Source organism: Ceratotherium simum, chromosome 1 (genome assembly GCF_057802395.1).
Source record: "Ceratotherium simum simum isolate JZ-2026a chromosome 1, ASM5780239v1, whole genome shotgun sequence".
NCBI lineage: Eukaryota > Metazoa > Chordata > Mammalia > Perissodactyla > Rhinocerotidae > Ceratotherium > Ceratotherium simum.
In genome coordinates, this window is record NC_141900.1 from 28,635,875 (window position 1) to 28,662,772 (window position 26,898).

At 36.3% G+C, this 26,898-nt stretch overlaps 1 long non-coding RNA gene across 1 annotated transcript in view; it reads left to right on the top strand.

Moving 5' to 3' along the window:
- Positions 1–19,229, top strand: part of LOC147918167 (uncharacterized) — a 50,033-nt gene extending 30,804 nt beyond the window's left edge. The window contains exon 3 of the long non-coding RNA XR_015555647.1: positions 18,834–19,229. This is a non-coding gene — a long non-coding RNA (uncharacterized LOC147918167). The remainder of the gene's footprint in view (positions 1–18,833) is intronic.
- Positions 19,230–26,898: the final 7,669 nt, after the last annotated feature.

The window sequence follows — 26,898 nt, forward strand, 5'->3', positions numbered from 1 at the left end:
TAAGAAAAATCATTTAAGTAACCCTATGCAGTGATTAAATATGAAAATGCAACCCTTGTCCTCAAAAAACTCATAGTTTAGTGAACCAGACAGACAGGGAAAAGGACATCATATTTTAATTCACATTATGAAATAGAGGAATAACCTACTGGGAACTGTCATAAATTAGATGGCAGAGCCAACTCCCTGTTTTGATCTCTTCCTGGCCCTAAATGAGACTTTCTTCTAAGACAATCATAAAAGTGATTGACTGACTAGGAAGTAAGATGAAGAAAGAATTCTGTGTTAGGGATATATTTGAAGAAATTATTCTGTTAATCCAAAAGTGGTGAGTCCAAATATAATGATGAGCTAACAAACAAGATCAACGAACACTGCCATTCTAAATGATCTTATAGTGATAAATTATCTTTACCTAAAAAATTACTGTTAGTGGTAAAGGTAACTACCCATATCAGCATGCACATTTGTAATGCTGTTAACATTTTGATTAGTTTGTCCATAAAATAGGCAATTGTCAAAATTTTTAGAGTATTCTCATCATCATTTGCAGGCCCTCTTGCAATATGTTTTCCAAAAAATCCATATCATCCTTCGCCAAACTCAAGTATGTATTATCAGAGTTATCATTAGAGGAGAGTAAATGCTTTTGATTCACGCTCCAGTTAAATGTGCTCAGAAATAATCTGATGATGTGTTGTTCCAGAGAGATAGGATTTACCAGATGCTCTCCATAATCTGCTTTGTTTAGTGGCTACCCTTTAAGATAATTTGATGAAATTGAATGAATCATTAGTAGAAACTTTTGTAAATAATGTCAGCATCGTCCAAATCTTTTCTAAACAGTTTGCATAGAAAATGGTATTGAAATTATGATGCTTATGCTGGGAAACATAGGAAACCTCAACTGATAAGAAAAGGTTGTTGCTAACTTGACTAATAAAAGTTAAGCCCTGACAATGTTTTTCAGATTTTTATGAAAGTGGAAAATTAAAATGAGTTCCAAAAGTATCTATTTTCACTTCTTATATCAAACCTTAATATTTGAGTAAATTGGTAATCCCACAGGGATTTTATACACACACACACACACACACACACACACACGTAATACACATCACAATAAAATATAAAATGAAGTAACTGTAAAAATATTTATTTATACAATTAAACTTGATTCTTATTTCCAAATCTAAAGATATATTTTCAAATGTCTCTCTTGATAAGCCTTGTTATGAGTGGAATTGTGTGCCCCCTGCCCCACAATTCGTATGTTAAAGTCCTAACCCCCAGTATCTCAGAATGTGAATATATTTGGATATAGGGCCTTTAAAGATGTAATTAAGGTAAAGTGTGGTCATATAGGTGGACCCTAATCCAATAAGACTTGTGTCCCTACAAGAAAAGGAGATTAGGATCCAGACACACACAGAGGGAAGACCATGTGAAGATACTAGAAAACAGCCACCTATAAACCAAGGAAAGAGGCCTTTAGAAGAAACCAACCCTGCCAACACCTTGATCTCAGACTTCTAGCCTCCAGAATTATGAGAAAATAAATTTCTGCTGTTTAAATCATCCAGTCTGTAGTACTTTGTTATGGTAGTCCTAGCAAACCAATACAAGCCTCAACAGTGCTGTTGACAAGTATAATGCTTTGAACTTATATTTTGATGCCAATTGCACTCAGAAGCACAAGTAGATTCTTAAAACAAGATAGAGTAGGAGCTGGCCCAGTGGCATAGCGGTTAAGTTTGCACGCTCTGCTTCAGCAGCCCGGGGATCGAGGGTTCAGATCCAGGGCGTGGGCTGGCGCACCACTTGTCAAGCCATGCTGTGGCAGCATCCCATATAAAGTAGAGGAAGATAGGCACAGATGTTGGCTCAGGGCCAATCTTCCTCAGTAAAAAGAGGAGGATTGGCAACAGATGTTAGCTCAGGGCTAATCTTCCTCACCAAAAAAAAAAAAAGAGTAAAAGCTAAATAATTATAATTAATTCAAGTGACTACAATTATCCTCTACCATGATAAGCCTTTAGCCTAGCCACCCAACCAGCACATCACCTCAATTGTGTGTTTACTGTGACAAATGCTTCCTTCAAAGAAGGATTATGAAGGCCAGCTACCAAGATCTCAATATTAAAAAGTAAATGTGAAACCTTAAGTATTTTAAAATTTTTCAAAGAATAAGGGGGAAATATTTAGGAAATATTGGCTATTGAATTTAGTATGTGCATATTTGTTGTCAATTTTGGGTACTGGTGAATGAATTGACCATGCTGAAGGCTTGTCATGGTAGAGGATGATTGTAGAACTGAAAGAATGATAGGCTATGCTTTTGTTAGGTATTACATTTATGAAGATTTAAGACATAAGTACTCAATGTGTGAACATGCCTTTCTCGAAAAATTCACACCATTTGCCAAGAGGAGGTAGAGATATCCTCCGTGATTGTGTCCTTTTTAAATATGTATAGCACAAGTTTTTGAATCATCTGTCCAGCAGTGATCATATTTCTGTTCTCATCTATTATTATGTGTAACAATTGAAATACTCCAGAGACATGCAAATTTTTGCTGTTTCAATATTTTCATGCAGTTTTTCTCAAATCTCAGAGCCAACCTTTTAGACAGGCAAGAAAGAGTTCTTGATTCTTTCTCCATGGTTAAACATCAAATCACCTCAAGTTATTTAAATAGGTATTTTAACCTTCATAGGCTTTTCTGTTAAGGTCTATCAAGAGTTTTCATTGTCCTTGGTCAAGAACTCTCATGTAATAAACTATTTTATAATGCATTCTTTCTTTACATAAAATTGAAGCCTCTATAACAACTTACAGCTATTCCATCAAATAGACTTTCTTTTATAGTCCTTCATAAAGTCTACTTTGTCAGCTATATAGCCCATTACAATCTTCTATCGAACTGTATCATGTGGTTACCAAGTTAGAAAATTTGAACTTAATAGATTTAAAATAATTTCAACTTTATGGCTGAGGTTGTGTTAAACAGCCTCTCTGTAATTGTGTGGGTTAAGGAAACCCGGCTACAGTCGGTCCCCATTTGCTTCCCACAGGTGTGTGGTAATAAATTTACAGCTTAGGAAAAAGAATTTCTGTTTAGGCATAGGAAACAGAGGTTTGAAAACTGTTAATCAATCACATTTTTCTAAGGGCCTTAAAGTAGCCACCAAATTGCCAGAGTTAAATGAGCTAGCGGTCTAAAACGTCGCTTTTGTTAAATTCTCCTTTTCGGCTGGGTGCTATATTATAGTATAAAATATACCAGCAATGGACCAAAAGAGGGAGGATGTGATAAATAGTCAGCCAAATAAATACAAACAAAAAACAACATTTCTTATTGGCTCATGCTACAACAAAATGAGAGAAAAAAGATGAGAAAATGGCAGAATTGAGAAAAGAAGGTGTGTGGCAGAGGAGTTGCACTGCTCAGAAATCTCTCCAAGAGAACCTGCTGCAAGGAGCCTCGCTGGCTGACCACCTCCAGCAGCCACATCTTCACGTTGATCAGAGTGCTCAAGCTGCCGAGGCCACACTTCCGTTGGACAGCTTCCGGCCATTGATTGAGCAGAGCAGCGGTACTAGAGCTGGCCCCTTTCTGCCTGTACCCAGGACTCCTCTAATGGGCAACCTGTGCTCAAAGACTCTCCATAGGCCTGATCAAGACCTTCGCAGAACTGCATTGCAGTCTGAAGCTCTTCCTACCCAATCCTCCTTTCTTCCCTTTCTCCTTTATTGGGTGTCCAGTGTCAGGCATCAAGGACACACCTATCTGAAGGCTCTCCATACATTCCTCTGCTCCCTCCCCTCTTTATACTTTACCTGCATATCCCTCCATAAATCATTTGCATATCTAGCCCCAACTTGGTATCTGCTTCTCAAGGACTCAAGCTGACACAGAAAGTAAGCTCAATGAAAGAAAAAGAAATTGTTTTTCCCCTAAGAAAAATAATTTTCTACCTTAACTATTTTGGCTCCTTACCATTTAAAGAGAAGGAAAATCTATAATTTGAAGAAATGTTTGACTTTAATGACAGAATAAAGAAGAAAAAATTTTTCAATGTTTCTTCCTTTTTACCCTCCCTCCCTCTCTCACTTCAGTTTTTTGAATAAAAACTGAAACTTGGCAAGGAATTTCATTCAGAAGTTTTGCTTTCTCTATTGTAGATCTAAAAACTTACACACAACAATCTTTGTAGTGTTCTTTGTAGTGTCACTGATGGTTATAATTTTGGTAGACTATGTGTAAGTGGACACACAACCAAAGAAAGATTGCTGCTACCAATGTAACTTAATGAAACCCATTACTATTGGGTAATGACTAACATGCATGCATTTTTAAAGACATCTGTAGGAAAATTCTACTGATGGCTTTCTATTGGCATAATAGTACATGGAGACACAAAGATACTCAAAGTAATATGTTATTATTTGTCAGTTCTCCATAAAAATATTCTTCATACAGGTAAGACCAAATTTTGGGTATCAAATGCCAGCTGAAGTGCATTACTAAAACTCACTCTTCTACTTGCACATCTGCTCCTTTATCTTTTAATTAATATTTAGAGACAGCATATATTATTATTAGGATGTCCACAATAAGCTATAGCATTGTTTGAATTGTGATATACAGGTAAAGAATGTTCCACTATCTACCTATCTGACTCTTATGAGTGACTTATGGATTATAGCCAGATCACCACAAAGATGAAATAAAGAATTACATGTAAGAACAAAAATATGGAATATAGAAGAAGAATATTGATTAGTATAGTTGTAATTGCATTGTCTTCTGACTAAAAAAAAAAAGGCATAAGTTAAACTATAGAAATAATAAAAAGAATACTTGGTAAAATGTTGAGGTTGTTTTTATTTTGGCTTTGCTTTAATATAAAAAGATGTTAAAAATGTGAATAACCAACATTCTATTTGTTCACTTTAATTTCAATGTCAACATTACTATAATTCCTACCAATATTTCCATTCTAATCTCCAACTATTCTCCAACAGTGCCTCATGTGTGACTGATCCATTTGCTATTCCCAAAACCCACTTTTTCTTTCCTGTCTCTGTGCTTTGTTTATAGCATATCCTCCACCTAGAGACCTGGAATACCTAGTGAAATATGCCTATCTTTCATGTCCAGAGCAACCTAACTTTCTAATAATCACAGATGAAAGAGATCACTCTTCATAGTTAGCATTAACTCCTATTTTGGAAATTTGTGTCCTCCTAAATTTACAACTCTTTAGACATAACTGTAATTGCCTTTAATAACCACTATCTCTTTTTTCTAACCACTGCTTCTTAATTATAATGTCTTCTCCATTTTTGGATTTATTTTTTGCCATGTAGTAGTATCTACATGTCAAAATCTTGAGCAAATCTTTCAGAGAAGGCCTGAACATGGTACAATGTCAGCGTAGGGGAGGAAGACAATTCCTCTAGTCTCTAGGTCCTTCTGGCTGGTCTAAGAATTAAATTGATGTAAGACAGAATAACAGGAGAAAATCAAACCAAGTTTATAACATGTATACATGGAAGCAGCCAGGAAAACTGAGTAACTCACCAGAATGGCCAAAGCCACCTCCTTGAGTACTACCTTCAGCTAAAGACAAAGGAGGATGTTGGGGGTAGCGGTTTGGATCTTCAAAGGGGAGGAAGACAATTTACAAGGAGATGGAAATGCAAATGTTCATTCAACAAGTGCTTGCTGGGCCACCTATAGGCAATGTGACCAGAGAGACAGAACTTTGATAAAAATGCGCTTGTTGTTGCCTTTCTATTATGCCTATTTTACATTATACTATAAATATGGTATTGGCTCTTTCCTGGAACAGGCCCTCTATCTTAAATTCTGTTAGGCAGTTAGGGGGAAGGTCAAAGTTTCTTTCAGAGTCTTGTGTTCTTAAAAACAATCAAAATGGGGCCAGCCCAGTGGCGTAGTGGTTAAGTTTACTCACTCTGCTTAGGCAGCCCAGGATTCATGGGTTCAGATCCCGGGTATGGACATAAGCACCACTCATCAGGCCTTGCTGTGGTGGCATCCCATATACACAATAGACAAAGATTGGCACTGATATTAGCTCAGGGCCGATCTTCTTCACCAAAAAAATAGATAAAAATAAAAAAATAATCAAGGCAAAGAGACACATTTTTGGGCAGCCAATTCTGATCCCCCAAAGTCTCCCCTTTGAAATTTTAAGAATTTTCACAGTCCTTGAAACTTTAAGAAGTTTCTTAGTCCAGATGCTGAGTTAGTAGATTGTTTCATCTCATTGAACCAATCTCTTAGTTCTGACAACAGGTCAATCCAGTTTAATTCATTTCAGGAGGCAGTGATGCAAGTGGGATCCCAAAGTTAAGCAATCAGGTATTTAATAAGGAGTATTTCTATGGAAAAAAAAAGAAAAACAAGGTTAATGGCTGGAGTAAATTATAAACCAGCTTCTGAGCCTGGAGGACAGCCAGTCAAGAAGATTTCTAGATGTCAGGGTTGAAATATCTTTTGCAGTTTGAAATGTCTCTGATGATGTCATCGGGTGTTCAGGTATGCTTTTGAGTGTCAGACACAGCAACAGGCATGCTATCGTTGTGATCTCTACAAAGTTTATATCAAGTTGTCCAGCTTCAGTTTGCAGAGCTTCAGAAACAAGGGTGGTGTCAGTTCTCAATGATATCAAATGAAAATGATGAAAAAAATTGAAAATGTTAGTTTGGAGATTTGTAGCCAGATATTTCAGGAGACTAGAAGAATTCAGGATCCAGTCCAGTTTACAGGTAGAAAACAAAAACCTCAAATATAATTAACAGAACTAGAATCTAATATCTACAAATGTGTATTATAGTTTTCCACTGAAACATAATATTTTTCTTTAAAATCACCCTCACTTTTACCAAAGATAGCCAAATTAAGACTAACTGATTTGTAATATAAGCCTAATTTTAATAAACTTGGCCCAATTATTTACATAAGTATAGCAAGAGTAACAATTGATCATATAGGCTTTATTAAATCTGCTTTGCTGGAACTTTTTATAAGGAATCTCAGATTGAACTTTAAAGGCTCCTTGAGATCAGGAAAGTCAAACCAAGGACACGTCATCAGACTCTGCCTGTAATACCTATAGATTTGGGTGAATTCCTCTCTTCTCTGGAGGTTCCCCCAAATATTCTGAGGTTCCTTGCACCTGTCAGGGAAGTGACCTTCTTTACTCACCTGGTAAGGTTTCTGGGAACCCTGAAGGCAAGGTACCAGGGCAATATTTCCAAGTGGCTTTATTTCATAAAGTCAACCTTTATTTCTCAAAAGCTGTCTGAACATATCTGAGTCTATGTATGTTTCTCTCAAATATGACATTCCAGTCAAAGCTTTGGCAATATAACCAATGTTTCCGATTGTGTCCTGTTATAAAGAGAACAGATTCTTATTGAACTTATGCAAATAACTATATTGCCATGAAAATAATGATACTCACTAAGAGTTTTCAAATTCTGTAGGGATCAGGTAGGGAGAAAAATATAAATGTTTCAATTCTGCTTACAAAAGTATACTTTAACAAATTGCTGTAAGTCATAGTTAGCTTAAGAGAAAAGAGGAAAATTTTCCTTAAATCTGAAAAAATAAGACATTTAAAAACAGCAATATTTCAAATGAAAAGTCATAAAAATTATAATCATCCTCATCAGTTCATTCAATCTCATTTGATCAACTTTTGATCTTGATCTCCTGTCAGCAATTTCCTGAAGACATCAGTTTCTCCATTAGAGTTCTGTAATTTCTTACCCAGTTCAGTTTTATGATCTGAAAGTTTATCAGAAACCTGTATTCTAGAGTAAATGTCAAAGTCCTTTCTATGAATCTGTCTAAAGATGAAAACATTTGTAAAAAACAGAGTAAAACAAAACTGTCTGTAAATGACAAAAGACAAAATGGCAAATGACAAATAAACTTGGTTATTTCCGTGACTTACAACACTTTAAAATAATAACCAGAATTATGACTGATAACCAGGACAGTTCAGAATTTTAGGAATGTTATATAATTTTTAAAACACTTACATCAATAACATTTACCCACATAATATCATAGGTTCCTATGAAACAATGCAATGGTTAAATGTCACATTTAACCATGGTGACAATTAAAGATTTTGGAAGCAAACATAGAGAACCGAACAGTTAGAAACAAGCTTAATAGAGAAACTTCAGCCTTTCTGAAAATAGGAACTTACTTTGACAAAATGTAGCTTTTCTTTCTTTTATGTAGATTTCCTCAAAGGTAAAGAAAAATCTTTTATAATTTTTTTATCAAGAGCAGACTAAAAGTTAAAAGAAAATTATCTCTTTTAAGAGAGAGAAAACCAAATTCTAATTTTTGCACTGGTTTACTTTTTATATTAAAACTCATCTACTTAATTAAGTTCATTTTAATCTTAGCCAATTTGACTTTGTACAAAACTATTTTCAGAGTTCTTCTTTATAAACCTTTTATATATATTTTTTTAACAAAACACATCATACTTTCCCAAATACAATGATGTTTTCCTTATTAATTTTTAGTGGCTTTAATTACATATATTAATTAGAATTCTTAATCCTTATGGACCTTAAATTTTAGTGAAAACTAAGAAGTAAGCAATTATGAACTGTCTTTTACATTAATTATTCTGCAGCTTGGCAAATTTATAAATACTTCTTATAATTTCTAGAAACATGCTACTTCATAGTACAATCTTTTAATAAAATACAAGACATATTTTCTAATAGACCCAAGCACTTTTTAGTTTCTCTGTAATAAGAAGCCAAAAGCAGATAAATGTAGACATGTTTGGCAATTAATGTTTCAGTACTTTATTTTATTTGGAAATGATCTAGATACGAAATGAATTTTTATCATTTAATTTAGCCTAGAGGGCCGGCTCCGTGGCTTAGCGGTTAAGTGTGCGCGCTCTGATGCTGGCGGCCCGGGTTCGGATCCCGGGAGCGCCCCGAGGCACCACTTCTCCGTCCAACGTGAGGCCGAGTCCCACGTACAGCAACTAGAAGGATGTGAACCTATGACATACAACTATCTACTGGGGCTTTGGGGGGAAAAAACTGAATAAAATAAAATCTTTAATTTAGCCTAGCAAAACTTCAAAGTTTACAGTTACCAAAGAGATTTTAGAAGTTATTTTAAATACACATGTCATAAACTATAATTATCGCTAAATGTTTATGTATAAACTCTTACTGAAACTGAGGACAAAGGAGTTAAAGTTTCCCTGGATTAGGATGAAACTGTGCCTATACCCACAAGGCTAATGTGGGAAACAAAAGTAACCAAAATTTCTGAGCTTGCCTTGCAGAACAACAGGAGGACCACTGATAGACAGAGTAGCTTGCTGACAGCCCCCCACCTGACTAAACATCTTGCAGGAGCATTGAGAAGCTAAAATGACTGATTGAAAGCTTTATACATCACAGACTAAAAATCCACCACAAGCAACACATAGAACCCCCCCCACCCCCAATTTGCACATGCAACCCATGAAGAAATATGAAAGACAGTTGCCCCTATCCATGCAGAGGACTCTTAGAACTTCAGCCCCCAAGGCCACATGCTCCTCTTCCCCAACTTATTCTCACAATATGCTTTGGAAAAACTCTTATAACTGTATGTAGGCAAGGTAATCTGTAATCAGTAGAAAGAATAACTTCTTAGCAGAAAAGTTCCTTCTGTCCTAGATACAAACGTAACTGAGGTTTTCTTAGATTCCTCAGGAATGTTGCATTCAGCAAATTTGCTACAGGGAGGCACCCAGTGTTCTGTGATCATCCATCACCTGACATTTCTGAGCCTCCTCTCTGACCCCATTTGCCTTATATAACTCATTTCCAAATCAGTCCCCCTTTAAGATGGGTTTTTTTTAGGACAATAGTTCACCATCTTCTAATTTGCTACCTTATTGCTATTAAAGTTCTTTCTCTACCACTACCTGCTTGGCCTTTTATCTTGCAGAGAGTAGATTGAGCCCTTGCTTGATATCATTATCTCACTTACATCTAAATCATTTGCTCCTGACAATTATGTCTAGATTACCCATGAAATCTTCATGAGGCATTAGACAAAATTAGCTATCATTCTAAGCTATTTTTGCTGACAAATTTGTAACAGATAACATGAGCTCATTTGACTAGTAAACCTGGGTCACATGTCTGCATCAATCCGGGTCACATGTCTGCATCATACCCAATGCTGATAACTGTAAGGACACGCCTATTTTAATCTAACAAACTTAAACAAGCTTTCATTTACCAAACCTTATTTCATATCACATTAACTTGAAAGACATTTGGGTTAGTTTCTATTATATTTAGAAATAATTTATGTAAGCTCTTACATTAGGCCAATTAACTAGAGTTCTTAATTTTGGCCATACCATCCAATGGTAAAATATCACATATATATAACATACAAATAGACACATATACACAAAGACTCCCCAGCTATTGTTTTAAAACTTTAGGACAACATACTACACCTTTAAAAGTCTGCACAAAGTATTTAACAAAGGACCTCTTCCTAAGTGTACAATTTAACCCTAGACCAATTTACCTCAGGAGGCAGCTTTTATTGTCTTTTTTATTAGCACCTGATATTAGTCTCTAGTTTTTGTCTCACACTGTGTGGGCTCCGGCAACCCTATTGACTTCCCTTTAGTATGTTTAATTAACATTATCTGAAGGACAGATTTAAATGCTGTCTTACAATCAGGCAGGGGAAACTTTCCCCAGTGAGACAAAATGTCTATCCCCACAATACAATCTATAATATAAGCAAGCAAAAAGAGATGTAATCACTTCACATAAAGCCCATAAATGTATCAGTTTTCCTACAAAATTTTATCTGAATTCCATCATTTCTTACACCTCTAATCATAGCTTTCATTAGGACTTTATCAATAGGTTTTGGTCTTATAATTTTGGATAGAGGACATTAGCAGCCAGACATCACATCCATTTTTAAAACACATCCAGGGAAAGTTGATATAACCTCTTTATATAATATTAGCTGAAACATTCCAACCTTTATAATCTTATCAACACTTACACTTTTACGTATTCTCAATTTAATTGTAGCCTGAGTCAGAGTCTTAAGGCTAGTTATTAATTTTTTTGTATTTCCTTTTTAATTTGGTCATTTCATAGGTACCAATAAAATAATTATGAAAAGAGCTCTCTAAAATTTTTTTTTCAATTTAGATGTTTTTCCAATTTAAATGATCCATCGTCTGGCCATTGATGAGTAGGACCTTAATAGTGATTCAAACCAATAAACCTTTATGGCTTAACCGTGGATGCGAGAGGCATCCCCAAAACAGAGAGCAAAAGAAGTGGCCCTCACAAGATCTAGAAAGTTCACTCCCAAAAATAGTCTAAGAAAATAAAGGCCTTCACTGCACAGGCAGTTAGTGCCAGCATTAACAAGCAACGAAGGTTGAGACGGCAAAGGCCCTTAATGAAAGCAAGTGGGACCCCTTGTGAAAAACTCCCCTGAGAGCTGACACAGCCAGACAAAGAGTGCACCTTGGAGTCTATTCGACTGGCCACCAAGATGCATGCTGGTACATCCATCCTCTGGATGGAGGTGTTGGGGGAAGAGGGAGAATCACCCTCTACCCTTTCCCTTAAGGTTCTTATGGCTGACCAAATAATTAACAAGACAGGTTAGCAGGAGAAAATAATACCAAGTTTAATAACATGTATACATGGGAGAAAGCAGGGACACTGCGTTTCTCAACACAATAGCAGAAATTCTCGTCTTAAATACCATGTTCAACCAATGACAAAGGAGGATGTTGGGGGTGGGGGGAGTCAGTTACAGGAGATTACCACTAAAGCACAGTAAATAAGAGTAAGGTTATTATGCAGATTTAAGGCCTCACCTTCCACATTGATAAGTTTCTAGAAATGAGGTCATCCCCCCTCTTCCCAATACAGAGAGGGAGATACATTTACCAATGGAGATTTCCCTTATAAATGTAAATGTTTGTCTGGCAACTCTTCACAGGGCCATCCAGAGAATGTGGCCAGAGAGACAGAACTTCCCATAAGATGGGCTTGTTGGTGCCTTTTCTATTGTAACATCTATTTTACATTATATTACAGCCATCAGATAGAAGATCTGTTCCAGGAAGGAGTTACTATGTCAAATTCTTTAGGCACTTAGTGGGGGAGGTCAAATGTCCATCAGAGAAAACAATTAAGGTAAAGAGATATATTTCAGGGTGGCCAAATCTTGATCTCCCCCAGAGGAAACCAAAGAGTCACAAAGCTAAGCTCTCAAGACACAGAACAAGACAAAAGAAAAAAACCCTCTTCTTATATGCACATTGATAGCTTTCGCTAAGCCTTGGGTCTCTTGGAGCCAGACTAATACCTAGTTTGGAGGTGCCACAGGGTTGGGGAATATGTGTGATTTACAGAGTACCTTGTTGCACAGAAATTTTCTTGATGTTGGCAGGAGACCTGTGTCATCTACCCCGTTCTGTGACCAACCTATCTTATCACGGGAGTTTTCTTGAGGTGGTGAGTGCCCTAATGGCTCTTAACTGTTCTATCCATGCCAGCCAAATTTGCAGCCTCTTTGGCTTCCAAGATGCCCTTAGCAACAGCTCCCATCTCATGTGCATATTCCCAGAAAACAGGCCTATAGTGATGCCTACATCTTGCCCTATGATTTTTCCTTTTTATGACAAACAACACAAAAGTCAGAGTCAAGGAAAAATAATGACCATCTCTGGGAGGAGAAGGATCAATAACCCAATGAGTACTCAAAAAAAATTTCCCAGAGTCTCTTTAAGTCCAAGAAGCTAGCTTCACCAATATTTTCTCCTGCTAATCTAAATTTAGAAAAGGAAAAAACTCACCACTCTGACTTCCACTGGATCCTGCAGACAGAGATCTGGGAGACTGACATGGCAAGAACTCTTACCTTCTGCCAGCTCTTGTTAGGGGTCCAGGATCTCTTAGCTTAGTCCAAGAGTGAGAGGCAGTTTTATCCTGTCCAAGTCACCAAACTGTGGGGGAGGAAGACAATTCCTCTACGTTCTAGGTCCTGCTAGCTGGTCTAAGAATTAAATTGACATGAGACAGAATAACAGGAGAAAATCAAACCAAGTTTTATAACATGTATACATGGGAGAAACCCAGGAAAACTGAGTAACTCACCAGAACGGCCATAGCCACTACCTTGAATACGACCTTCAGCTAAAGACAAAGGAGGATGTTGAGGGTAGTAGTTTGGGTCTTCAAAGGGGAGAAAGGCAATTTTCATGGAGATGTAAATGCAAATATTTGTTAAACAACTGTTTGCTGGGCCAGCTATAGGCACAGTGACTGGAGAGACAGAACTTTGATAAAAATGGGCTTGTTGGTGCCTTTCTATCACACCTACTTTACATTATACTATACGTATCATATAGTATTAGCTCCTCCCTGGAATAGACCTTCTATCTTAAATTCTGTTAGGCAGTTGGGGGAAGGTCAAAGTTTCTTTCAGAGTCTTGTGTTCTTAAAAATAATCAAGGCAAAGAGACACATTTTGGATGGCCAATTCTGATCCCCCACGTAGGCATCCTTAGACATCTAAAAATATACTTATTTTCCCTCATATTTTAATGGTAATTTGCCTGTATAATAAATTCTAGGTTCCTTTTTCTCTTTTTTTAGGACTTTGAAAATATACTTCATTTTCTACTTGTATCCATTATTAAAGAGGAGATGTCTAAAGTCCACCTGAATTTTATCCCTTTATAAAAGAAAAGTTGTAGATGATTTTCTTACCCTTGGGGTTGTAACACTTTTCCAGGGTCTGTATAAGTTCTAGCCTTTTCTTAGTTACGTTGCTCAATCCACAGAGCTCCTTTTGGTTTGAAAAAGTATGCTTTTCTTCAAGTGAAGGAAAGTTTCTTTTCTTATTTCTTTGATTTTTTTTCTTCTCCTACCTTTTAATGTATTTCCATCTGTAACTCTCTTTAGGAAGGTATGGAAAGGTCTCTATTTTCTTTAGGATAGTCTGAAACATTTTTTTTGTGTGTGAGGAAGCTCAGCGCTGAGCTAACATCCGATGCTAATCCTCCTCTTTTTGCTGAGGAAGACTGGCCCTTGGCTAACATCTGTGCCCACCTTCCTCTGCTTTATATGGGATACAGCCACAGCGTAGCTTGACAAGTGGTGCATTGGTGTGAGCCTGAGATCTGAACCTGCGAACCCTGGGCCCCTGAAGTGGAGCATGTGCACTTAACTGCTATGCCACTGGACCGGTCCCTGAAACATTTTTTTGACTCTACCTATTAGTTCATTTATTTTGTTTATAGTCATTTAAATTCTAATATCTAGTCCTTTCATTGTTTTTTTTTTTTTAACTTTTCAATCTATTTTTAATATCCCTCAAACTTTTTGTTGTTCTCTGGTTGTTCCTTTTTTTAGAAGCCTGATCTTGTTTTCAGAAGCGGCATCCTTTATAATCCCTCTGAGAACACTAACCAAGATTTTTTTCCTTTGTTCCCTAAATTATCTGTTCTCTTCTGTGTCATTTGTTCTGATGGTTTATATTAGGTCTTCTATTTCATTCTGTTAATTTTCCTAAATTGTGCTGATCCTTGGTTTCCTATACATACTATTAGGTAGCCAGTGAAGGTTTCCTCTGCAATTGTGTAGTCTATCTCTCACAAAAGCATCTTTCTCAGTGGGAGGGCTGAAAACTCATGTGTTACTTCCAGATTTTGCTTTTTCTCTGCAGCACAAATGCTCCCAAACTTTCTTTGGGCATTTCCCAGGGTGGAGCTAACCCATCCATGCATGACTCTCTGTATGTACAGTGCTGATTAATTCATTTGCACATGTTTTCTCCCTTTCTAATGCTATATGCAAGAAGATCTTAACTATCTGATTAAACCCCACTATGTTCTTCCATTTTCTCATTTTGCAGACATAAGAATATAAACACTCTATAGTTTTCCTCTCTTTATTTTATCTATTTCTTCCCAAGGCCTTGTCGACTGACCTGTACCCACTCTCCTGAATTCATTGCCTTACTACATTCTAGCTTTGCTAACTAACTGATATCCTCTCCCTTCAAAACATTAGATTTTACCTGTCAATTCTTATCAATTCTGATCACTCAATAATCTTTGTAACTTGCTATCTTTATCTTTCTGTTGCACTGTGAGGATGGCTCAAGTATCTGCCAGTGATGGAAGATGAGGGAGGAGACTTCTTCTGTTAGGTAGTTAAATAGTGCCCTCATCTATAGAGAATCCATTTCCCTGGATTTGGGGCCTCATACCTGCATGGCTATTTCTTTGACTAGAGAAGAACATACACTCATCAAACTCATATCCCTCAAACAACCTTTTCTCCATGTCTTCGTCTACCACTTCTCTTTCCTTAGGTTGTGGTCATTACCATCAGCTTCTTTGTATCTTTGAAACCTTTGGACTTCCAATCTATACTGGGAGTCAACCAGCATTTTCTGCTGCTGTATAAGGGACGCAGCAGAATTGTGGAGGAGAGGAGAAAGGAAATGAGAGCAGGTGGGAGGTCTTTTTGACTCTGGGTAACAGAGATAATAATTTGCAAATATTAAAACATTGATTTTATTTTGCCCTTAAAATGTGTTCTCTTGCAGCCTTTCAAATGCAAGTTCTGGTCAGATAGTTTACTATCCAGAAAGGAATAGACAGGTATAGCCTACAACAAAGAGGTTGTTGGTGAGCTTTGAGTCCTGAGGATGAATTTCTTCACATCTTTAGTTTGGCAATGGTTATCGATGCGAAAAACACAGAGAAATAAGTCTATAAATTACTTTAAATTTTAAAAATATTATTTTCAAGCCTAGAGAATTCAGATTATGGGTTTTATTCAATATTGCTGAAAGATTACTCCTACTCATATGGTGTCTAATCCAGGAGGCCTGTTTTCTAGGACACTAGCAGGACATGACAGAAAGGAAATAAAAAAGACAAAATCCAACTCTTTTCCTCTTGATGAGCTCTCAGAGGAACAAGAGTAATGTAGGAAAAACAAGGAATTACAGACTGGGATTTCCAAGTTGAGATCAAATTTACCAGAAGAAAATCTAGACACATCGGTTTCACAACAAACCGTGTGAACAAACAAATGGTGTGTTTCTTTGGGAGGAAAGTCGAGTGTCTGCAGACAACTCCCCCACTCAACCCCACTATTTCCAGCTTTAGTAATAGTGCCATGTGCAATATAGTTTGAGAGAAATGGCAAAAAGGAAGCTTTAAAAAGGCAACTATAATTATGGCAAGGTAGTACTCTTGGTCTTTTGTGATATGTGCAAGGAAACTAGAAGTCCCAACACGTCCATGTGAGGTGATAGGGAAATTCTACGAGGGCCAGTGGATGAGTACAGGCCTGCCTGGATTCTGAACAAAGAAGACAATTTATTCAAGGACATTATGGAAAGAGGAAAATGGGTAGGAATATAGCTTCCAACATATGATGACAGCACATTGACATTTGAGATCTCTCTTACTCTAACCATAGCAGAGACCTCAGGAGATTCAGAAGACTCCAACATTTATTCAGTGTCTTCCTTCATCCCCCGTTTTGTCACACACGTTACATAAGCTCCTACTATGTATACATCGGAACAATCAAGAGAGGAGCATAAGAGAGCTAAAACTCTGAGCACATACCTCAGACATCCAAGCAGAAGGTGAATTACCTGAAAAGACTATTTAAAATTATTAAATATGTATTTATTTATCCATATATTTATTCAATATATTTATTGAGAACCTACTATATGTTCAGTAAATATATTTGAAATAAAGTGAGCAGAAGAGAAGAAAATTCCCCATTCTCACAGATCTTTCATTCTACTGAAATTATTGAGTCACACTAAGTTCACCAACATTGGACCAAACGTATTTTCCCTGAGTACCGTATTGTTTTTTTTTCCAATGTAAGTTCCTTGGTAGTCTCCTGCACCTCTCAGCACCTTTGCATATGCTTTGTAGAGCACAAGGGCAATTTAGGGTCCTGTATATGTGAGCTAACACAAAGATCAGTTGTCAAAGCTGACTTGCACAAAAGTCAGATGTTGTATCCAGTGTCAAGCTTCACTAATAATGTCAAGAATACAGTCATGCATTGCTTAATGAAAGGGCACATTCTTAGAAATCTGTCATTAGGCGATTTTGTCGTTCTGCGAACATCATAGAGTATACTTGCACAAACCTGGATGGTATAGCCTATTACACACCTAGGCTATATGGTACTAATCTTTTTTTTTTTTTTTTTTTTTTTGTGATGAACATCAGCCTTGAGCTAACATCCATGCCAATCCTCCTGTTTTTGCTGAGGAAGACCGGCTCTTAGCTAACATCTATTGCCAGTCCTCCTCCTTTTTTCCCCCAAAGCCCCAGCAGATAGTTGTATGTCATAGTTGCACATCCTTCTAGTTGCTGTATGTGGGACGCCGCCTCAGCATGGCTGGAGAAGCAGTGCGTCGGTGTGCACCCGGGATCTAAACCCGGGCCGCCAGTAGCGGAGCGCAGGCACTTAACCGCTAAGCCACGGGGCAAGCCCAATATATGGTAATAATCTTACGGGAACACTGTCATATTTGCGATCCATCATTGACTGAAACATCCTTATGTGGCACATGACTGTACAAGTATTCAGGACCAGATGAAGAAGGGAGAGGTCTGGGTACACCGGGTCCCAGGTCCTTCATTCACACATCAGTCATGCTCTGTGACCCATAATAATACATGAGGTCTTTAATAAGGTATATGAGGCTACTTTACACAATAGTGAACATCATAGGTGATCAAACATCTCCATTTTATATTCAGATAGTTGCATAGCTTACATGACATTGTTTGGAGTCATATTTCATAAATCCATAGATTCTAGATTTGTTTACCATAAGCAATCCTAAACCAGGGATATCCTCTTTAAAAAATTCCATCGGTAATATTCTATTCCTGATAAGTACTGATTTTTCTTCCAGGAGGTGAGTTATTAGTATGTTTACAAGAAGATTAGACCAGGTGCCTGCTGTCTTTCTTTCCCAGGAGCATCCTTGCCTCCTCTCCTAGAGGATAGAAAGGGATCCCAGTCTAGATATTTAACTCCATTCTTCCCAATATGCCATACAAGCTCTGAGGAGCCACAACCACAGCCTCAGGCCCATCTAGTTACCTACTTTCCTCTGCTGTGTTCATGTTCCTACTGATAGGGCATTTTGAAATGGCTGAACTGAAGTGTAGATACTTCCTACGGACCTATAGCTTTCTGATACTGTGCCTCCTCAGATAAATTTGGACACCTCTACAGCACTCAACCTGAGGTGTGGATGAGGTGGAGGATAGGGAGGGATAAAGACTCTGGCCTCTGACATCCTTTCTCTTCCTCACTCTCCCTTTTTCATTCCAATAATCCACAAGAGTTTTAAAAACTGATTTTTCTCCCTCCTCTTCATTCTTTATGTAAAATTTGATGCTCTAGTATGTTCTTAATATAGAAAAGCAGAGCTAAAGGGATTTACTAATTTTTTTAAATTTCATGACAAAATATGGTTTTCATATCTTCTTAAAAGAGTCACGGAAGTCAGTCCTCTCATCAAAAGTTAATACAAGGCCTCTTTGTTTTAATCAAAGGGATGTATTTTCCATGCATATCAGGCAGCCTGGAAATAGATGACAGCTGAAGCTGGCTCAGCAGCTCAACAATGTAAGGACCAGTGTCTCTGGTCACCTTTAACATTGTCTTCTTTTCTTTCTCCTCATAGCCAATGGATGGATGCTTCAGCTCCAGGTGGCACATCTGTGCTCAAAGCAGAAAGAAGAATAGAAAGGGAAGTGCCAACCCCATTTTCCCATTCATTATAAAGAGAAAAACCTTCACAAGACATGCAGCAGGATGCTGTTTCTATCTCAAAGATCTGAAATAGGTTATACGGTAAAGACAGGCTAGAAAATTGAGTATTTTGCCTGGAATAAGAAATAACATTGTTCTGAATAAAGTTATATTTTGGCTAGTAAAGAAGGAGGAAGTTTAATATTTAAAATTAGCTTTATCTGCCACAGACCTAAATATTTGTTTCCACTATGTCACACTTGCTTACATGTACATGCATACTAAATTAATCTCTCATCGTGAGTTATAGCCTTTCCTTTTAGATAATCTAGACTTATTTAAATACAGTTATACTGCTTTATATGTCATGTGAGTTATCCCTTTGAATGAATTTTTCTCTCATAAATTGTACATAATCTTATGTCTCATAAATATTTTTTGCAAGTTGAGTTCTCCAGGAAGCAGACTCTGAGGAAGAATTGACTAGGCAGGATGTTTATTAGGGATGTTCGGGACTAACAGCTGTAGAAGGGAGGGAAAGGAAGGATTGGCAGCTGCACCCTACGGGGTGCAGCAGGAGGATTAGCTGACCCCACAGGGAGGGAGATTTGGAGTAGAATGGTCCTCCAAAGTTATTTTGAGTTTGAAGGAGATGACCGTCCTTTGTACCTCCATGCCTGTAATTCATCGGATGTAAGCCATGCGGCCTTGGGTGAGGAGGTTCTCTTCAGCTGAGACCATCCCAGAAGGGCTGACAGCTGAAGGGTGCCTACTGACATCCACAGTAGCAAGGGCAACAAGTCTTTCATGACTTCACTGAAGGGAAGTCTGAGTGGTGCATCACCAGTTAACAGGACAATTATCTGTCACAAATAAAGATACATAATTATAATATCCTGGCCCTTGTTGCTTGACATACTTTATTATAAATTTACTAGTTTGTTCAAGCTGGGGACTCACAGCCTTTAACCTCATAAACATGTATATTGAATTCTGGTGGGAAAAAACTCAATTACATGCAATAGCAATTACATGGCTAAGAGTTAAATAGCTAATTAAAGATGAGGCTTATTCTTTCAAAGAAACCGTGGATAGATCTGCTATCTATACATCACTGTGAAATGTTTATTATTATCTTTTGCATAGATAAAGAAACTGAGGTTAACTTACTTGCCCAAATAACTTTTTAATTATGAAAATGATTCTTCTTTAGGATTAAAATATCTTTTGCAATTTATGAGCCTTATAAGATCTGGAAACACTGTTAAATAAAGCAATATATATGAAAAATCCTTGTTAACTGCCAAACTCTGTACAGACATTCATTATTTTTATTATTCCAGCATAGTTAAATGATAACATTTTAGTGACTATTTAATTCACCTCACTATTTTTATACATGAGGAAACCCATTCAACAAAGGCCCACAATCCTCACGATTTCTGTCTTTATGATTTTGTAGACACTGCCTTAAAGAGCTAACACCGAGGCCCAACTCATCAGATTCTGAGCTCATGCTATTTCCTTTATTCACATCATATTTTAAAGAGGCTTTCTATATGTTATCAAGAAGCTGATAATTTAAAACATAAAAAGTATGAAAATATGCCCATGTTGTTGTCAGTCAAAACACAAAGGCGAAAAATTATTTCCATGATGCTATTAGAGTGTATTGTAGTAGCAAGGAAGTTGTATAGTTTATTTTTTAAAATTAAAGGTGAAAAACAGAGCTGAAGAATAAAAATGTGTCAATATTTCCCAGACACCACACATCAGGAGAGAGTGTTCTTATTCTAGAAAATGGGTCTCAGTTTTTAAGCAGATAAATTCCAGGAATGGAGGAAAACAATTTAATAGACTATGTTGTCCTAATGACAATATATGCAACACTTTGTTCTAAGGCTGTTTTTATCATATACTTTCTCTTATCTTAAATTTGAATTACTTATTAATAATATACCCCACAGGAAGAGGATGCTCTATGCAGATATGGATTCTGGAACTTGGGCCAGGCATGAAATTGCAAACGATGAGAGAACAACCTATACAAATCATTCTATAAAAGGTGATCTTAATATGAATCATAAGCATTTTATGGGACAGATCATCTTAAGGTAAGGGAACCTGAACTCAAAGGGATAAAATTCCAGACCTCATGTGACTGCATGAAATAGCTAAACTTATGTTTATATTTCATATATTTTGTGACTTTCTGACTTAAGTGCTCAATAAACAGGCAAATATTTGAATTATAAGTATATCCTTTATTAATGAAAGCTTACACATTAAAATATGTAAATTAGATAGTCTTATCTGCATTGTAAAAGTTCTCAGTACATTAAAATTATTGTTTGTAAAATATACTTTTGAGACACATCTATTATACTAAAAATTTGCTTGATTTACCTTGTAAATTATGTAGAAGGTCCTCCTTTTTAGGATTAGAACTCTGGAAGCCTAGAAAAATATTATAACTTATGATAGTCTATTTTATTGCTCAAGCTACACTGCACATATAGCCCAGAGAGGTAGGGATTTTTGTAGGGCGTGCTCTTCCAGAATATAGATACTAAATAAGTAGATATATTAGTAGATTCAGGTAGTTAAACATTACTAAATACACACATTAAAAAATGACCCCCAAAACAATCATTGTGCTATTGAAATCTATGCAAGATTTAAAAATTCATAACAATAGGCAACTTTGTGGGCTTTAAACTCTGACGCGATGTCTGTGATTACACATTTAAAAGCTGAATACTGTACCTTAAAATAGGGGTTCCTATTTTTTTATATTAATACATGTGGTCATTAAATGCTGTCAGTAATTCAAAGAACAATCCTGATTTTTTACACTTAATAATGACCGAGAAATTAGGTTAGAATAAATTATCTTTACACTTGTGGTATCTTCTATATAAAGTGGCTTGCTAGGTTATGATTCATTGGCACTGTCAGAAAACTGATATATGGAAAGAAGAGCTTTTCTTTATGAAGCAGATGTGGCTCTTGGTTGATATGACTATCATATCGCTTATTTCTATGTGGACTCTACGGTAATGTACTAATATTCTTTTACTGTGCTTTTAAAGGATTCAATACTACTCTGTATAGTTTGCACGCCAAATTCTTTTACATAGCTCTACATGCATGGAAAAGCAAAGTCATGTTTCATTACCTAGGTGTAGCATTATAAAAACTTTTTTGTTCCTGATGAAACCTTTACTGGTTCAATTTGATATTTCGATTAAGAACAAAGGTCAAGATGGCCATTATTCTGCTTTGGGAAAGAACAATCATTGAAATATTTTTTAAAAAACAGTCAAAATTCTCCACTTAATATTCAAAAATTACAGAGAAGAACTGAAAAAGACAATCAAATATTTGAGAGTGTTCATGTTGGATATTGGCATTACAAAGAAAAGCTAAAATATAAACTATTCCTTTTGGAGATGTCAGATGGATCAAAGTGGAAGCAGAGTGGGAAGATTTCTGAACCCTCAGGAGTTGCGATCCCCTCTCGGCTGATGCCAAGAGGCCCTCTTCTGCACTACGTGCCCGCGTCTAGAGGGGCAGCAGCGGGAATTGCTGAAGGAGCTCTCATAAATTATATCTAAAAAACTGATTATAAGGAAAATTCTTCTTATTTCTCTTCAAAAGGCATAATAATAACTTCTAAATTAAGAGAAAGCTCTAAAAGTTCTCATTTTTTTAATTTAAGGAAGCTTAAAATACTGAACTCTGTTTGATGCTGTATTAAAAATATTTTTGAAAAAGAGATGAATTGTGGTATAAATAAATAATAAATGTAGATTACATAACTGGGAAGCTTTGTTTCCAAAATCATCTCTGACAAACACAGTGCTTTATATTTAAGTCCTTACACAGTCCCTCATTGGAGAATTCTTCCCAATTCTTTAGTAAAGTAGTGTTTGGGAATAATACATTATCTTGTAATTACGTTACTTGATGTATTTTGGATACTTACGTAGGGCATCTGGGGGATGAAGTTAAAGAGAGTGAGCTAGAGAGAGGTTTATCATAGATTTAGTAATTTTAAAAGGTATGACCTCACACCAAAGTGATGGACGTCATTAAAAAAGTCCTTTTAAAGATCCTGTCTACACCCATACGTTAAGTAGTATGTTCTGTAGGTATCAATATATTCCCACAGGAAAAATGTTAAAAACAAATTATTCTAAAGTTGTGTCAATCAGTAACTGGGCTGCTATAAAATTTCCAAAGATATTATCCTACACTGATTCAAAAAGTGCTAAATTTAAGCAATTTAGGCAGTCAGAAGTAAAGGCAATAGGTTGTTAAAAAATTGTTAGATGAGTCCAAAAATGACTCTAATCATTACAAAGGTACAAATGTCAAAGTTATGTGTGCAGATTTTAAATAGTTTTATAAAATTTGGGAGTAAAAAATAATGTTCTTCAAAATGTTTTTCATATGAGATTTTAAATATATATGTAAAAGTGAAAAAACAATTTTGTCTAGATCCACAAGAATCTATATCATAACATTTTTGGGATATTCCAACTAGAAAAATGTGGAATTAACTTATATTTGTGTCACCTAATAAATGAATATATATAGTATTTAAAATTAGGTGAAAAAAATTAATAGGGAAACCATTTTAAGGTCTTCTTAATTTTTAATTCCAGCTACCCTTTCTCTTGATGTAAAAGAGCACTGCAATACATAGCCATATTTCTGTGTGAAAAAAATCATTATGGGCCAGCCCCCGTGGCCTAGTGGTTAAGTTTGGTGCTCTCCACTTCAGCAGCCTGGGTTCAGTTCCCAGGTGCAGACCTACACCACTCATCTATCAGTGGCCATGTTGTCACGGCAGCTCACATATGAAATAGAGGAAGATTGGCAACAGATTTTAGCTCAGAGTGAATCTTCCTCAGCAAAAAAACAAAAAAAAACCTTATGTAGAAATGGTAAATTACCTTTTAAAGGTTGTATAATTTAGGCAAATTACTCCATTCTCAAGTGCAAGAATTAAATTCTGTAATAAAAACTGCTTAGTTTAAGGAGATTTTATTAAAAACAATACTATTTTTAAAAGTAAAGGAAGAGCATTACATGTTATGATAATAATAGAACTTGCACCTTTAAGCTAAAACATTCAATCCCCAGATACAAGTCCTTTTTTGATTCTTATAAGTCATAACTTCTTGGATTTCTATAAAACATATGCACAATTTAAGATGTGTGATTTTTCTCAGGTATTAACTATAAATGAGATATCATGTAATTCTACTATCATGTAACTTCACTAACATTAAAAAATCAGATAATTCAGAACATAGAACACAAACTGCTGAATCATACATTATCTCTTTTAAACCAGTTCTTAGAAAATAGACTGCCGGCATGGAGTATTTCAGGGAATGAGACTAGAGAGCGCTTAGCCAGCAGAAATTCTAAAATTTTTGACAGAGAATTTTGAGCCTAAGAAATTATTTTTGTATTTTCCTCTCTTTAATCAGGATTGGGTTCGTATGCCTAAAGATATTTCACAGAATAGAAGGTATTCTGATTATCACTGAGAAGATACTGGCTTACATTATCTCATCACATAATATATAAGGAGAGTCAAAAATATTGCTTTTCTTCAACCTATTTCAGGATAGCGAGTTCTCAAAAATGTGGATTCCTGGGCCCCATCTCATACCAGAAACTAGAGGCAAATATGTAATTTTAAAAGCTCCTGGGGTTATCCTTATGCATTCTGAGGTATGAATTCCATCAATCCAAATGACACAGTGACCTGATTAATATAGGAGTCTAATAGTAGATAAGTAGATAAGATAGTCTAATAGTAGAACCTTTGCTTCTCCCTGTGGAGAGGAGTATGAAATATGCCATTGTAAAGCAAGCAATCTCTTTAGTTATGCTATTTGTCAGTTCATTTTGGAGCAAGTTGTTTAAAAACAAGAGATGTGTTTAGAATCCTGTAAGACAGTGGTGACCACATACATTCCAAACATTCCAAAGAGTCTTGTATAGACAGTATAGATTAGCATGGCAAATAAAATCACCTAGCTCACATCCCTAGCACAAATAGGAGTCACAGGAGTCTACACACAATAATCTACCTGTAATTGAGAACCAAAACACAAGAGACCATCAGGAAAGCAGCAAAGGTGGCTCAAGAGTGCACAGAGCGTGGAGAGTGGGGAGGTGATTGGCCAGAGGAAGAAAAGTAGCGCGGGCTGTAGCAGTAGTAAACGGATAACATCAATCAGGCTTCATTCACAGAAGGAAAAGACTGACTATTAGAAAAACTGTTACAGGCTAGAAGAGAATGGCATGATATATTTAAAGTGCTAAAAGGAAAAAACTTACAGCCAAGAATACTCTACCCAGCAAGGTTATCATTCAAAATGGAAGGAGAGATCAAAATTTTCCCAGATAAGCAAAAATTAAAGGAGTTTGTCACCAAGAAACCAGTGCTACAAGAAATGTTAAAGGGACAGATTTAAGGGGAAAAGAGAAGACCACAAATAGGAAAAATTATCTATTTCCATGATTAGAATGTAATGGATACAAATGCACAAAAAAGAGGTTAGATATGATATTAAAAACATAAAAGGAGGGAGGAGGGGAGTTAAAGAGCACAGCTTTCAGACAGAGGTCAAACTAAAGTGACCATCAATTCTGTATAAAAGAAGTAAGGAACAGAGAAGGACTACTAAAACACTGAGGGGAAAAAAAAAAGTTAAAAAATGGCAGTAACTACATACTTATCAATAGCTACTTTAAACGTCAATGGACTAAATGCCCCAATTAAAAGGCATAGGGTGGCTGACTGGATAAAAAAACAAGACCCATATATATGCTGCATACAAGAGACACACTTCAGACCTAAAGACACTCACAAACTGAAAGTGAAGGGATGGAAAAAGATACTCCACGCAAATGGCAATGAAAAGAAAGCTGGGGTAGCAGTACTCATATCAGACAAAATAGACTTTAAAACAAAAACTGTAAAAAGAGACAAAGAAGGGCATTACATAATGATCAAGGGAACAATCCAACAAGAGGATGTAACACTTGTAAATATCTACGCACCCAATGTAGGTGCACCCAAATATATAAAGCAATTATTAACAGACATAAAAACAGAAATAGGCAGTAACACAATAATAGTAGGGGACTTTAACACTCCACTTACACCAACAGATAGATCATCCAAACAGAAGATCAATAAGGAAACATTGGCCTTAAACGACACACTAGAACAGATGGACCTAGTAGATATATACAGAGCATTCCATCCAAAAACCGAAGAATACACGTTCTTTTCAAATGCACATGGAACATTCTCCAGGATTGATCACATATTAGGCCACAAAACAAGTCTCCATAAATTTAAGAAGATTGAAATAATACCAAGCATCTTTTCTGACCACAATGGTATGAAACTAGAAATCAACTATAGGAAGAAAATCAGAAAAGCCACAAATACATGGAGATTAAACAAAATGCTACTGAACAACGACTGGGTTAACGAAGAAATCAAAGACGAAATCAAAAAATACCTGGAGACAAATGAAAATGAAAATACGACATGCCAGAATTTATGGGATACAGCAAAAGCGGTTCTAACAGGGAAGTTTATAGCGATACAGGCCTATCTCAACAAACAAGAAAAATCTCAAATAAACAATCTAACAATGCACCTAAAGGAACTGGAAAAAGAAGAACAAACAAAGCCCCAAATCAGTAGAAGAAGGGAAATAATAAAAATCAGAGCAGAAATAAATGAAATAGACACCAAAAAAACAATAGAAAAAATTAATAAAACCAAGAGCTGGTTCTTTGAAAAGATCAACAAAATCGACAAATCGTTAGCTAGACTCACCAAGAAAAAAAGAGAGAAGGCACAAATAAGTAAAATCAGAAATGAAAGAGGAGAGGTTACAACAGACACCTCAGAAATACAAAAGATTATAAGAGAATACTATGAAAAGCTATAT